Below are 16,402 nucleotides of genomic sequence, written 5' to 3' on the forward strand. Positions count from 1 at the left end.
CTTTCTTTCATACGTTATCAGTTAAAAAGAAGAGGAGGAGAGGGAGAAAGGGGAACAAGTGGAACAGAAGGAAGCAGAAGAGGAGAAAGCCGAAAAGGAAATAGAAAAAAGGATGCAGGGGAAGAAAAGTTGAAAGAGGAGGAAGAGAAAGGAGAAGAGGAGAAGGGAGAGGAAGAGGAAGAAGAGAAGGAGGAATTAGAAGAAGAAGAGGAGGAAGAAGAAAAGAAAGAAGAGGAGAAAAAGAAGGAAGAGGAGAAAAAGAAAAGAAGAAAATGGAAAGTGAAATCAAGTCGTCATCTTCATCAGCCTGGCTTGCTGTAAGTCCAGGACTGTGACCAGGTGGGGCAACAAGGTGGAGACACCATGTTCTCCTTTCAGTCACCCAGACCCATCTTCATGTCCTATCTCCTGGTACTACCCAGACTGTTGATAAGATTAATTTGGAACCAAAGATTTAAAAAATTGAAGGTAGTATCTTGCCAGAAGAAATTGTCATAAATAAAGTCAATTTTGTGAGAAAATTCATTGAAACAGTTACATGTCAGTACAATTTGTGGGAAAAATCTGATATGCAGTAATTTCAAAATGTCCTTTATTAGGGATGATCCAATGCCATTACAGAAATTCCATTATAAAAAAACTTCTTCTTGGTAAACATGTCCCTTTCACAAGCATTGAGTAAATTTTCACAGTAAATGATGACAGAGGATCCATGAAGTCCTAAGTCCCAACAACAAATTGAAATTTAACCCAGCAGAGGTATTGTAATGATTTCAGAAATGTCAGATTTGCTTTGATGAATCAGGCCCTAAAAGCACCAGAAAGTTATGCCTTGCAATACCTCATTATTCTCAGTCTACAGACCTCTAGCTACTCTTTGCATTTGATCTTGTTGAGAAATAAAATCAGCTAACAATATAAATGGAATATCCTCAGGAGTTAAAGGAGGGAGTGGTGGTAGAGTGGGTGGTGGCAGAAGGCAAAAATCTCCACTATTAAAAGACTACTCAAATTGGCAAAGAAAAAACAAGAGGACAGATGCTTCCCGGTGGAAAGTTTGTTCCATTAACAAGGGTTACATGATATCCACTTGCCTTCCAGAATATTTTGTACTGCCAAGTCCTTTAGCAGATCAATTTGTAAACATTTTTTCCCATTCTTTTGTTGGAAAAAGGATGGAACTGTGATACTCGAGACATGCCACTGGCAGTGCTGTTGTGAGAATGGCCCTGATATAAGATGTATTGCAACAGAGGAAAAATGACCAAAGAATTTGTAACACAATAACTAAAAGTCATTCACTGAGATCTGATGTTTACAGATCAGAGTTGGGTATACCCCCCCCACCCCATTCTGGTACTCCAGTCAGACAGACTTGTTGAAGACTTGTTGGCAGAATACTTCCCCGATATTGTGAAAGATGAGAAGATATCTATCCAAGAAGCTCATTGAACTCCACACAATGTAGATTCCAAAAGAAAGTCACCGAGACAAATTATGATCAAAACTGCCAAAACTGAAGATCAAGAGAGAATTTTAAGAGCCTCTAGGGTTAAATGGAAAGTCATCTACAAAGGAGAGTCAATAAGACTAAACTGGGACTACTCAGCAGAAACCATGCAGGCAAGAAGGCAACGGGATGAACTATATGAAGCCTTGAAGGAAAAAAATTGCCAGCCAAAAAATATATATCCAGCAAAGCTGTCTCTAAAATATGATGGATAAATTAGAGCATTTCCAGATAAACAGAAATTTAGGGAATTTGCAAAACCAAAATTAAAAGAAATGCTAAAAGGAGCCTACAGTCAGAAAATCAATATCAGAAAACAACCAACAGCTAGAACACAGGACAGAAAAAACAGATACCAACCCAAATAGGGAAGTCACAAATAAGTCAAAGCTAAAACACTGAAAATAGGGAAACAGAGATGTCAATATGTAAAAGATGACAACATTAAAACAAAAAAGAGGGACTAAAAAATATAGTCATAAATCTTCCATATGGAGAGGAAGTCAAAACGAAATAAAGAAATAAAAGGTTGGTTTAAACTTAGAAAAATAGAGGCAAATATTAAGGTAACTGCAAAGGAAACAAACTATCCTACACATCAAAACAATAATAAAACCATAAAAACTCAGCAAACAAAAAATCAACAACAATGAAATGGATGAAAAGAAAATACCTAAAGAAAAACTGCTCAGCACAGAAAATTAAGCAGAACAAGGAAACTGTTAATGACGCACAAAAAATATATCAAAATGACAACACTAAACTCATCCCTATCAATAATTAGGTTGAATGTAAATGGACTAAATCACCAATAAAGAGACAGACAGTGGAAAAATACGTTTAAAAAAAAACAACCTGTCTACATGCTGCCTACAAGAGACACATCTTAGACTTAAAAACAAAAACAAAGTAAAACTCAAAGGATAAAAATATATATATCAAGCAAACAACAATCAAAAATGAGCAGAAGTGGCAATATTAATCTTTGACAAAATAGACTTTACAGCAAAATCGACCACAAAGGATAAGGAAGGACATTATATAATGATTAAAGGGCTAATACACCAGGAGGATATAGCCAAAAAAAAGATTTATGCACCCAATGACAAGGTACCAAAATACATAAAACGAACTCCAACAGAACTAAAAAGAGAAACAGACAGCTCCTCAATAATAGTAGGAGACTTCAACACACCACTTTTGGTAAATGACAGAACATCCAGGAAGAAGCTCAATAAACCTGCAGAAAATCTAAATGCCACAATCAACCAACTTGTTCTCATAGACACATACAGGGCAATCCACCCAACGGCAGCCAAGTATACGTTCTTTTCCAACACACATGACAAAGTCCAACACCCATTCATGATAAAAACTCTCAGCAAAATAGGAATAGAAGGGAAATTCCTCAACATAACAGGAGGTGTTTATACAAAGCCAACAGCCAACATCATCCTAAATGAGAGTCCGAAAGCATTCCCCTTGAGAACAGGAACCAGACAAGGATGCCCTTTAACACCACTCTTTTTCAGCATTGCACTTGATGTCCTAGCCAAAGCAATTAGGCCTGAAAAAGAAATAAATGGAATCCAAATTGTTAAGGAAGAAGTAAAAGTACCTCTATTTGCACAGAAAACAACAAAGAATCCACAAGAAAACTACTGGAACCAATAGAAGATTTCAGCAAATTATCAGGATACAAGATAAACATACAAAAATCAGTTGGATTCCTCTGCACCAACAAAGAGAAGGTCAAAGAGGAAATCACTAAATCAATACCATTTACAATAGTTCCCAAGAAGACAAAACACTTAGGAATAAATCTAACCACAGACTTAAAAGACCTATAAAAAGAAAACTACAAGACACTACTGAAAGAAACCAAAAGAAGGCCAAGATGGCGAAGTAGTCAGATGATCCTGGTGATCCCTCTTACAATAAAGCCCCCCAAAAACAAGTGAAGAGATTAGATATGTGACAGGTTAGGAGCCTTGAACATCAAATGCACAGTTAGGAAATTGGACTGGACACCAGGAGGAGGAGAGATGGTTCAGAAGCAGCGAGGAGTTGCCGGACCTGACTTGGCAAAAAGCAGCCCCCCTCAGGCACGATCCCCTGGCATGACCAAGGCAGAGCTGGTGGCATTCAGGACATGGATTCTTCAGGGAGAGACAGCAAGCCACGCAATATACTCTGATTCCAAATCAGAGAAGAACAGCGCTATTGGCAAAAGATAAGTAAGTGCATCTAATTTATGTGTCCCCAGACCCCAAGCCACCTTCAGTGGCTGTCAATTTCCCTGGGCCTGAGATAGGACCTGCTGCATGTCCTGAGCCATTCTTCTGGCCTTGGAGAAGGAATAAACTAACAATTGGGAGAAAAGATAATCTGCCGGCTCACCTAAGCTAGGAACTCAGGGCAGAAGCAGCCCCTCTCCAGGCACAAATGATCCATGGACACTGAATACTTTTCACCCCTGCACAGACCTTTGTGGGCCCATTTCAGGAGCTTGAGCCCTTATTGGTAGTCTGCAATGGTGTATGTGCCTGACATCTGACTTCGACTATTTCAGCTCTGCAGAGGAGAGGCAGGTTTTTTGACATTTGACAGTGCTCTGCCATTAAACAGGGTCCTCACCTATGGACTTATGGGCCTGAGGACTGGTAGCTCCACACACACCACCTAGACACCTGCAACAGGAGTCCAAGGATAAATGGTGCCTCCCAGTCCTTAAACCAAAAGCACTGAGTCCCCAAGGTTCAGCTGTAGAACGCACCCACCTGAGCACTCTAGGGATTAGGGACAATGCTCCTCAAAGATACTCATGGGATGGTTATCAGCCCCTTGCCTTGCTCAGACCATGACACCCTAATGCAACCAGATACCTGTGCCTACACCACTCACCCCTGCCCTTCTAAGACTGTAGGACAGAGTCTGCACCACACACTTGGTAACTGACTACCTGGGCACCTGAGCTGAATCCATACAAGAAAAGTGAATGGACTCCTAGGCTCATATACCTGGTAACAGCTCTAGCCATCTGGTGACAGGATGTTAGAGTGTCAGTGGCGAAAATAATCTAGGTATCTCTCTCAAGCAGCCTATTTGGGCATACCAAAGAAAAAAAGCAAGAAGCTAGGGTACAGTTAGCAAACATAAAATAAATTAATACAATAACTTATAGATGGCTCGGAGACAGCAGTCAATATCAAATCTCATAAAGAAGCAGACCATGATCATCGCTTCAACAACCTCTCAAAGCAAATAATCAAGAAATCTTCCACCAGAGGCAGAATACAAAAGATTAATTTACACAACTGTTCAAGAGATCAGGAAGGAGATCAGACAAAACAGAACAAGCCAAGGAACACACAGATAAAGCAGTGGAGGAAATTAAGAAGGTTATTCAAGGGCATAATGACAAATTTAATAGGTTGTAAGAATCCATAGAGAGACAGCAATCAGAAATTTAGAAGATTAACAATAAAATTTCAGAGCAGGTCAATAGAAAGTCAGAGGAGCAGAATTGAGGAAAAGGAAGTCGGAATTAAATTAGTGAGATGGAAGATAAAACACTTGGCACCAATATATTCGAAGAAAAATCAGATAAAAGAGTTTTAAAAATGAAGAAACCCTAAGAATCATCTGGGACTCTATCAAGAAGAATAACCTACCAGTGAATGGAGTACCAAAACAGAGAGGGAAAACACAAAATACAGAGATAATTGTAAAAATTAATTGGCAGAAAACTTACCTGATATAATGAAAGATAAGAAGATATCTATCCAAGATGCTCATCGAACCCCACACAAGGAAGATCCCAAAAGAAAGTCACCAAGACATTATAATCAAACTTGCCAAAACCAAAGATGGAGAGAGAATTTTAAGTGCAGCTAGGGATAAACAAGAAGTCACCTACAAAGGACAGTCAATAAGATCAGACTACTCAGCAGAAGCCATACGGGCAAGAAGGCAATGGAATGAGATATATAAAAACTTGAAGGAAAAAAATTGCCACCCAAGAGTCATATATCAAGCAAAACTGTCTCTCAAATATGAAGGCAGAATTAAGACATTTCCAGATAAACAGAAGCTTAGGGAATTTGCAAAAACCAAAACAAAACTACAAGAAATACTAAAGGGAGTTCTCTGGTTAGAATGTCAACAACATCAGATATCAACCCAAGACTAGAACACAAGACAGAGCAACCAGATATTAGCCCAGATAGGGAAATCACAAAAATAAATCAAGATAAAAAATGCTCAAAACAGGGAAACAGTGATGTCATTATGTAAAAGATGACAACCCTACATTAATAAAGAGGAACTAAAAATTTTAGTCATAGATCTTTCATATGGAGAGGAAGTCAAGGCAACACAAAGAAATAAAAGTTTGGTTTAAACTCAGGAAAGTAGGGGTAAATATTAAGGTAACCACAAAGGAGAGTAACAATCCTACATATCAAAATTAAAAAAAGAAAAATATAAATACTCAGCAAAAACAAAATCAACAACAAGGAAAAATAGGAAAAGACGATATATAAAGAAAAGCCACTCAGCACAAAAAATTAAGTAAAAAAAAAAACAACACACAAAAAAGGACATCAAATAACAGCACTAAACTCATACCGATCCATAATTATACCAAATCTCAATAGACTAACTGCACCAGTAAAGAGACAGAGAGTGGCAGAACGGAAAAATAACATGATCTGTCTATATGCTGCCTGCAAGGGACACATCTTAGACTCAAAGACAAAAATAAACTAAAACTCAAAGGATGGAAAAAAATATACCAAGCAAATAAAGAGCAAAAAAGAGCAGGAATGCCAATATTAATTTCTGACAAAATAAACTTTAGAGTAAAATCCACCACAAAGGGTAAGGAGGGACACTATATAACGATTAAAGGGACAACATACAAGGAAGATATAGCCATATTAAATACTTACATACCCAACGACAGAGCTTCAAGACACACAAAACAAACTTTAACGGCATCGAAAAGAGAGATAAACAGCTCTACAATAATAGGAGATTTCAACACACCACTTTCTGTGAAGGACAGAATATCCAGAAAAAATCTCAATAAAGACATGGAAAATCTAAATGCCACAATCAGCCAACATGACCTCATAGACATATACAGGACACTACACCCAACAGCAGCCAAGTATACTTTCTTTCCCAACACACATGGAACATTCTATAGAACAGACCACATATTAGGTCATAAAGCAAGCCTTAAGAGAAACCAAAACATCAAAATTTACAAAGCATCTTCTCTGACCATAAAGCCATAAAAGTAGAAATGAATAACAGGAAATGCAGGGAAAAGAAATCAAATACTTGGAAACTGCACAACACCTTACTCAAAAACAACTGGTTATAGAAGAAATTAGGGACAGAATAAAGAAATTCATAGAATCTAATAAGAATGAAAACACTTCCTATCAGAACCTTTGGGGCACAGTGAAAAGAGTGCTCAGAGGCCAATTTATTATAATAAATGCACACATCCAAAAGAAGAAAGGGTCAAAATCAAAGAATAATCCCTACAACTTGAACAAACAGAAAGAGAACAACAAAAGGAACCCTCATGCACCAGTAGAAAACAAATAATAAAAATCAGTGCAGAATTAAACGAAATAGAGAACAGAAAAACAATTGAAAGAGTTAACAAGGCCAAAAGCTGGTTCTTTAAAAAACAACAAAATCGGTAAACCATTGGCCAAATTGACAAAAGAGAAACAGGAAAAGAAGCAAATAACCTGAATAAGAAATAAGATAGGCAATATCACAACAGACCCAACTGAAATTAAAAGAATCATATCAGATTACCGTGAAAAATTGTACTCTAACAAATTTGAAAACCTAGAAGAAATGGAAAAATTTCTAGAAACACACTACCTACTTAAACTAAGACAAACAGAGGTAGAACAACTAAATAAGCCCATAACAAAAGAACAGATTAAAAAGGAAATTAAAAAACTCCCAACAAAAAAAAAGCCCTGGCCCTAATGTCTTCACTGGAGAATTCTGCCAAAGTTTTAGAGAACAGTTAACACCACTGCTACTAAAGGTATTTCAGAGCATAGTAAAGGATAGAATACTCCCAAGCTCATTCTATAAGGCCAGCATATCCTGATACCAAAACCAGGTAAAGACACCACAAAAAAAGACAACTACAGACCTATACCCCTCATGAACTTAGACACAAAAATCGTCAACAAAATTCTAGCCAATAGAATTCAACAACATATCAAAAAAAAAAAAAAAATTCACCAACCAAGTGGGATTCATACCAGAAACTCAGGGATGCTTCAACATTAGAAAAACAATTAATGTAATCCATCATAAAAATAAAACAAAAGACAAGAACCACATGATCCTATCAATTGATGCAGAAAAGCAATTTGACAAAGTTCAACACTCATTCATGAATAGAAGGAAAATTCCTCAACATAATAAAGGGCATTTATACGAAGCCAACAGCCAACATCAACCTGAATGGAGAGTCTGAAAGCATTCACCTTAAGAACGGGAACCAAACATGGATGCCCTTTATCACCACTCTTATTCAACATTGTGCTGGAGGTCCTAGCCAGAGAAATTAGGCTAGAAAAAGAAATAAAGGGCATCCAAATTGGTGAGGAAGAAGTAAAAGTATCTCTATTTGCAGATGCTATGATCTATACACAGAAAACCCTAAAGAATTCTCAAGAAAACTACTGAAACTAATAGAAGAGTTCAGAAGAATATCAGGATACAAGATAAACATACAAAAATCAGTTGGATTCCTCTACACCAACAAAGATCAAAGAGGAAACAACCAAATCAATACCATTTACAATAGCCCCCAAGAAGATAAAATACTTATGAATAAATCTAACCAGAGAAGTAAAAGACCTATAAAAGAAAACTACAAGACAATATTGCAAGAAACCAAAAAAGACCTACATAAGTAGAAATACATACCTTGCTCATGGATAGGAAGACTCTTCATTGTAAAAATGTCTATTCCACCCAAAGCAATCCATAGATACAATGCAATTCCTACCCAAATTTCAATGACATTTTTTAATGAGATGGAAAAACAAATCGCCAACTTCATATGAAAGGGAAAGAAGCCCCAGATAAGTAAAGCATTACTGAAAAAGAAGAACAAAGTGGGAGGCCTCACACTACTTGATTTTAGCACCTATTATACCACCACAGTAGTCAAAACAGCCTGGTACTGGTACGACAACAGATACATAGACCAATGGAACAGAATTGAGAATCCAGACATAAATCCATCCACATATAAGCAGCTGATATTTGACAGAGGCCCAAAGTCAGTAAAATAGGGAAAAGACAGTCTCTTTAACAAATGGTGCTATCACAACTGTATATCCATCTGCAAGAAAATGAAACAAGACCCACATCTCACAGCATGCACACAAACTAACTTAAAATGGATCAAGGACCTAAATGTAAAATCTAAAACGATAAAGATCATGGAAGAAAAAATAGCGACAATGCTAGGAGCCTTAATACACGGCATAAACATAATAAAAAACATTACTAACAATGTACAAACACCAGAAGAGAAAGTAGATAACTGGGAGCTCCTAAAAATCAAACACGTATGCTCTTCAAAGAGTAAAAAGACAACCTACAGACTGGGAAAAATTTTTTTGGCTATGACATATTCCAACAGGGTCTATTCTCTAAAATCTACAAGATACTGTGAAATCTCAACAACAAAAAGAAAATCCAGCTGAAAAATGGGCAAAAGAATAAACAGGTACTTCACCAAAGAAGATATTTAGGCAGCTAACAGGTACATGAGCAAATGCTCAGGATCATTAGCTATTAGAGAAACGGAGATCAAAAGTACAATGAGATACCATCTCATTCCAACAAGGCTGGCATTAATCCAAAAAACACAAAATAATCTTGGAGAGGTTGTGGAGAGACTGGAACACTTATACACTGCTGGTGGGAATGTAAAATGGTACAACCACTTTAGAAATCGATTTTGTGCTTCCTTAAAAAGCTAGAAATAGATGTACCATACATGGCAGCAATCCTGCTCCTTGGAATGTATCCTAGAGAAATAAGAGCCATCACAAAAATAGATATATGCACACCCATGTTCATTGCATCACTGTTCACAATAGCAAAAAGATGGAAACAACTTAGGTGCCATCGATGGACTAATGGATAAATTATGCAATGTAAAGAGCAAAGATGAATCTGAGAAATATAACATGGAGGAATCTGGAAGGCATTGTGCTGAGTGATATTAGTCAGTCACAACAGGACAAATATTGTATGAGATCACTACTACGAGAATTCAAGAAAAGGTTTAGACACTGAAGAAAATATTCTTCGATGGTTACGAGGGTGGGAACGGAAGGAGGGAAAGGGGTATTCACTAATCAGATAGTATACAAGAATTATCTTAGGTGAAGGGAAGGTCAACACACTATACAGGGAATGTCAGCACCACTGGACTAAACCAAAAGCTAAGAAGTTTCCTGAATACAAGCACTTCGAGGGACAGAGTAGCAGGGGCAGGGGTCTGGGGACCATGGTTTCAGGGGACATCTAGGTCAACCGGCATAACAAAGTTGATTAAGAAAATGTCCTGCATTCCACTTTGGTGAGTGGCATCTGGGGTCTTAAAAGCTATCGAGCAGCCATCTGAGATGCATCAATTGGTCCCAATCCACCTGGAGCAAAGGAGAATGAAGAACACCAAAGACGCAAGGAAATTATGAGCCCAAGAGACCAAAAGGGCCACGTAATCCAGGGATTCCATCAGCCTGAGACCAGAAGAACTAGATGGTGTCAATGACCACTTTGACAAGGAACACAACAGAAAGTCCCTGATGGAGCAGGAGAAAAGTAGGGTGCACAACTCAAATTCCAGTAAAAAGACCACACTTAATGGTCGAGCTGAGACTGGGGGTACCCCAGAAGACACGGCCCCCAGGCTCTCTGTTAACCCAGAACTAAATTCATTCCCGAAGCCAACTCTTAAGACAAAGATTAGACAGGACTAGAAGACATAAAATGATACCCATAAAGAGTGTGCTTCTTAGTTCAAGTAGATGCATGAGACTAAATGGGCATCTCCTGTCCAGAGGCAAGATGAGAAGGCAGAAAGGGACAGGAGCTGGCTGAAAGGACACAGGAAATCCAGGATGGAAAAGGGTAGTGTGCTTTCACATTATAGAGAGAGCAACTAGGGTCACATGACAATGTGTGCATAAATTTCTGTATGAGAAACTAACTTGAGCTGTAAACTTTCACTTAGAGCACAATAAAAAAAAAAAGAAAACATAAAGGATGCTCTTACCCATGACACTATAGATCATATTGTTAAATGTTAAAAATCTATGCATTGTAACAAATAATATTTTGGCTATGCTATAAACTAACTTTACTAGTAGCTAGGTGACTGTTGTTGTTGTTGTTAGGTGCCGTTGAGTTGATTCCGACTCATAGCAATCCTAAAGGACACAGTAGAACTGCCCCATAGGGTTTCCGAGAAGTGACTGGTGGATTTGAACTGTCAACCTTTCGGTTAACCGCTCAGCTCTTAACTACTACACCACCAGGGCTCCAGCTAGGTGACTAGGCCCACTGAAACCAGAAGTCTGATTTCATTATTCATTAACTTTCATTTGAATTTATTCTTTTTAAACAATCAAAATTAATAAGTACATGCTATTTTCAAGATCAATAAACATATATTTTTTCAGGATTAACACATCCTGTCTTTGAATGAACATATCTTGTTTTCAAGACTGATGAACATATTCTGTTCACAAGATTGATGAACACACCCTGTCTCAAAACTTCAGTAGTCTTCTAAGACTTAATGATCTACAGATTGTCTTGTAACTCTTTAGGAAAATTATGTAAATATCAACCAATCAGAAATTTTGTTCAAAAGTTCATGATATTTTTGTATATAAGCTCTTTAAGAATCGTAACTAATTGTAGCACTCATTTACTGGTTAAATGACATGCTGCCCAACTTTAAAATTGTCTATTAAATCTGCATAATAATCTATTAATGGTGTTTTGAGTTCTTTATTTTTGACGGTGTGCAAGCTGGAAAGCAAACACAGTGTATTCTTACAAAAGGAGGAGGAAAGAGACTTGAGCTATTTTGTAGCTTCTCTTATTCAAATGATGCTGCATCCTTAAGCAAAAAAAAAAAACCTCGTTGATGTCCACTGCTAGTGACCTCATAGGCCAGTGCAGAACTGCCCCATAGGGTTTTCAAGGCTGTAATCTTTATGGAAGCAAACTGCCACATCTTTCTCCCTCAAAGGAGCTGGTAAGTTCGAACAGCCAACTTTTAGGTTAGTAGCTGAGCACTTTAACCACTGAGCCTCCAGGGCTCCTCGCTGCATCTCTACTTTAGGACAATTACTGGATTCCAAGTCTGGTACAGAAGGAGTAGGTCATGGCAGGGGATCAGTTCCTAAATGGGCACAACCGCTTACAGAGATTGAAGGAAGAATCTTCCTTATTTTTGCTCTTTTTTTGTCTCATGACAGCTGTTAGAACACTATCCAGCAGCTTTTGAATTTTCTGAATGTTATTTGGCTGTTCTGTACAGCAGTACCTGGATCATACCATTTGGTGCTTTCCTGTTCAACTGTACTTGCCAGTGGGTGAAGCGAAGTAAGGTAATCAGTGCAGAGGTGCAGCTACTTTTTTTTTTTCTAATAATTCCAGTGCACTAAACTGCATATTGGATATATAAAATTTAAATCTGTCTTAGCAATCGTTTTAAGCTGAAATTTCTGTGAGTTTTAAAATGTATAAAAACCTAGGAACTTGTTTTATTTTTATGAATGAGCACTTTATGTATATTGTTCTGATGTATATTGTTCATAATAAATCTGTTTAAAGACATAAAATATTTTACCCACCTTAAAAAAGAAAACTAAATTATATGTACACCAATTAAGCCTATCAATTCACATTATATCACGTACTTGTAAAATTACATTTAGGCAGTGCACATAAACATAGGAAGAAAACACCTGGACATAAACATAGAAAAGAAAACTTTTCCTATCTCATATCCCATATTGATTTATATCATTATTCTCAACATTGTTCACTTTTGTGTTAAAAAGGGGAAAAAAGAGGGCAAGAATTTAGAGTCCATTTAGTAAAATATACTTCTCACAGCATACGTCCTCCTAATTTTATCAATGGAACTCAAGGGCAAATTAAATTCAATATACACAATTTTGCTTAAAAAACAAAGTTTGCCGACATCGAAAACTCCCATTTCTACTTTATATTAGCCTGTAGAGCAAACATACTCAGTTTTTTGTTTGTTTTGAAATGTCTTTCAGTTTTGTTTTTGTTTTTCCCCTTCCTGCACATTTTTTTTTTTTTTTTTTGCACATAGGGTCCCCCATGAGTTGTAATCAACTCTATGACAGTAAATATGGTATCATGGAAGGCTTACTTTGTCATCTCATATTCTTACCCGGAGCCTCTGTATATATATATGGACACAATTTACAGGAGATTTGTTATGTTAGAAACAGTTTATTTTCCCTTCCATTTCTTTAGCAGTGTTTATCTTCTCTGTTTTTTTTTTATGGAGCATATAGATGAAGGGGTTTAGAACTGGGGTCACCACCACGTTCAGGAAAGTGACAGCCTTGGTCAGATCAAGAGCATTCTTGATTGAGGTTTCGACATGAAAGAAGATGGTAGATCCGTACTTGATAAGCACTATGGTTAGATGAGAGGAGCATGTGGAGAGCGCTTTGTTCTGGCCGCTGGCTGAGGGGATCCTGAGGATGGTGCTAATGATGAAGACGTAGGAGGCCAGAGTGATGAGGCAGGAACTTAGAATGACCACAAAAGCTATCACAAAGGCCAAGGGCTCCACTGCCTATATGCTGGTACAGGCCAGGTCAATTCAGGGGGCAATGTCACAGAAGTGATTGATGGCATGTGAGCCACAGAAAGAGAGGCCAGTGATGAGGGCTGTGGGCACTGCAATGACCAGGAATCCACAGACCCAGGAACCCAGGGCCAGCTGCACCATGGTGATGGCACCATAGTGTAGAGGATGGCAGATGGCAAGATAACGGTCATAAGCCATGGCTGCCAGGAGGAAGTATTCCATGCAGCCTAACAAGAAAACAAGGTACATCTGCAAAAGGCAGCCAGTGAATGATATGGTCTGTTTTCTCCCCAGAAGGATGGCCAGGGCCTCAGGGACTGCAGCTGTGGTATACCAAATCTCCAGGAAAGAGAGGTTACTCAGAAAGAAGTACAGGGGGGTGTGGGGCTGGTGGGAGGTACTTACCAACATCAAGACAACAACGTAACAACTGACTGTGAGGAGGTACGTCTCCAGAAAAAGCTTGAAGAGAGATAGCTGAAGGGCCTGAGAGCCTGAAAAGCCCAACAGGAGAAATTCCTGGGAGACAGTTTCATTGCCTGTGCCCATTGTGCTACTGAAATAAAGCAGGAAACAGAGACCAAAGACTGAAAGACTTTGAAAGAAATTACACGCTCCTAGAAAAATAAAAGTAAATGGATTATTGAAAGAGTATCAACTGAATGTAGCCATTTGGATGAGGTCTAACATTTGTGAATGCCTCATTTGTACCTGGTATAGTCAGTTAATTTAATGCAACAGTGAGTCATTTGTTATTACTAGTTTATGAAACTAATGTGTAAATAATTCTATCTATTTTTGCAAAGATTGAAAATTTAAGACACAAGAATCAAATCCGCCCCTCTGCTTCCATCAGCCTGTTCTAGGCATTACCACGCATTCCTTTTAGCCATAGATTACATCTAAACCCACAAGGCCTGACCCTTTTTCAATCTGGGCTCACTATTTTCTAAGTCGACTCTTTCTGCCTGGTCCTTGAATAAATCATGTAATTTTGTCTTTGTTCAAAAATCTGCCTCCAAAACATAGGCTCCTGTCACCTGCATATTTGACAGTAATAGCTTCCCAATTGCTCTTCTGATTTAAAGACTTTATACTCAAAAGTACCCAAGGGTCCATCAACAAATGGATGGATAAATAAAATGTGGTACATACACATGGAATATTATTCAGCCATAAAGAGAAAATGGAGTTCAGATTCCTGCTAAGACATGGGTGAATCTTGAAAATATTACAGTGAGTAAAATAAGTTGCACAAAAGAACAGATATTGTAAGGTCCTACTTATATGAAATATTCAAAATAGGCAAATGCATTAGTGAGGAGATACTGCTTGAGGGGTACTGAGTTTCTATTAAAGGTGGAAAAATATTTGGAAATGGATAGTTGTGATAGTTTCACCACATGACCAGTAATTGATGTCATTGAACTGTACATGAGAAATGTTGAAATGACAGAAGTTGTAACATACATTTCATCACAATATTTTAAGCAGTCTTCAGAAATAAACTATAAGAATTTTTTTAAAAGTTCAAAATGATTTTCCCCTTTTCACAATTTGACTACAGATCTTGATTGCTTCATTTTTAAACTCATTAATGTGATATTCAAAGTTCTCCAGTACATGAACACATTGTTCACACCAAGAAATATTTCCATATTGAGCAATGCATTTAAGGCATTGCTTCCACTTTGGTGACTTCACTCTCGGCCTTCCTTTATTCTTTCTTTTCCTCCCCACAAATCATACTCTTACACTAAACACCTGTCCTGTACTCCATCAATCTCCGTTTTTACTACAGGTATTCCACATCAGTGAGTGTATATAGACTACAAAATGTGTCTGTAAAGTAAATAGGCCTATACATTGGCCATACCTCATTTATGGAGAAAAGAGTTTTAAGATCATCTAGAACTGAGCTTCTCAAGCACTATTCAGCATGTCGATCACCTGGGGTTGTTCTCAAAATGCAGATTCCAATTCAGTCGTCTGGGGTGGGGCCTGTGAGTCTGCATTTCATATAAGCTTCCAGAAGATGTCTCTGGTCAGAGATCACACTCTCAGCGGCAATGATTTAGTATTCTTCTAATTTTTAAACAAAGAATCTGCAGATCAGATAAATGGCATTAGTTTTCCAAGATGTGCTTGTTTAACCCATTGCTGTCTATTCTGACTCATAGCGACCCTATAGGACAGAGTAGAACTTGGGTTTCCAAGGCTGTAAATGTTTACTGAAATAGACTCCCACATCTTTCTCCTACATATGGATTGGTGGGTTTGATCCTCCCCTTTAGCTTAGCAGTTAACCACTTCACCACTGTGCCATCAGGGCTCCCTTAGGTAGTGTAAGAACCTTGATCAATAGTTAATTATACAGATAGAGAAAAATGTTTCAGTTGTGTGATCTTTGACTCTGTGGGGTGAGACAATACAACAGGGAATGCAAAGAAAGAATGTCCCATATCAGTTAATGCTAAATCGTGGCTTTTACAAATTTCCCAGTTTCTGTGTCATTCTTGGTCAACCAATGTATGTATCAATGCTTTTCTCATACAAGTACAAACATTCATTGTTAATATCCTTTAGCACTGTACATTTGTTCTTTTGATCAGAAATAGTCAAGAAGAACCCACTTAAATGTCAAGTTATAATAACAGCTAATAGTCAAAATATAGTGAATGCCTATTTGTCAGTAATTATTCTAAGCATTTGCATCTACTCTCTAGTGAATTTTTATAAAACCTACTTGGTTTTATTTTTATCTTACGTGAATTGCAGATAGGAAAATTGACACACAAAGAGTCTGAAGAAGTTGTACAAAGTGAAGCTGTGACTATTGATCACAGAGACATAACTTTGAAGACAGCAGTTGGCTGTTTTCAGGGACATTTTTTGTATGTCTCTGTGGAATATATTAGCAGGCTCAAGGAAATGATACTTTATATTCAAAT

At 37.7% G+C, this 16,402-nt stretch overlaps 2 pseudogenes; one reads left to right on the top strand and one right to left on the bottom strand.

The window, feature by feature from the left end:
• Window positions 1–363: 363 nt before the first annotated feature.
• Window positions 364–1,382, top strand: LOC126068295 (myotubularin-related protein 10-like; annotated as a pseudogene).
• Window positions 1,383–13,084: 11,702 nt separating this feature from the next.
• On the bottom strand, window positions 13,085–14,000 carry LOC126070478 (olfactory receptor 6F1-like; annotated as a pseudogene).
• Window positions 14,001–16,402: the final 2,402 nt, after the last annotated feature.

This window comes from Elephas maximus, chromosome 2 (assembly GCF_024166365.1).
Source record: "Elephas maximus indicus isolate mEleMax1 chromosome 2, mEleMax1 primary haplotype, whole genome shotgun sequence".
Taxonomy (NCBI): domain Eukaryota; kingdom Metazoa; phylum Chordata; class Mammalia; order Proboscidea; family Elephantidae; genus Elephas; species Elephas maximus.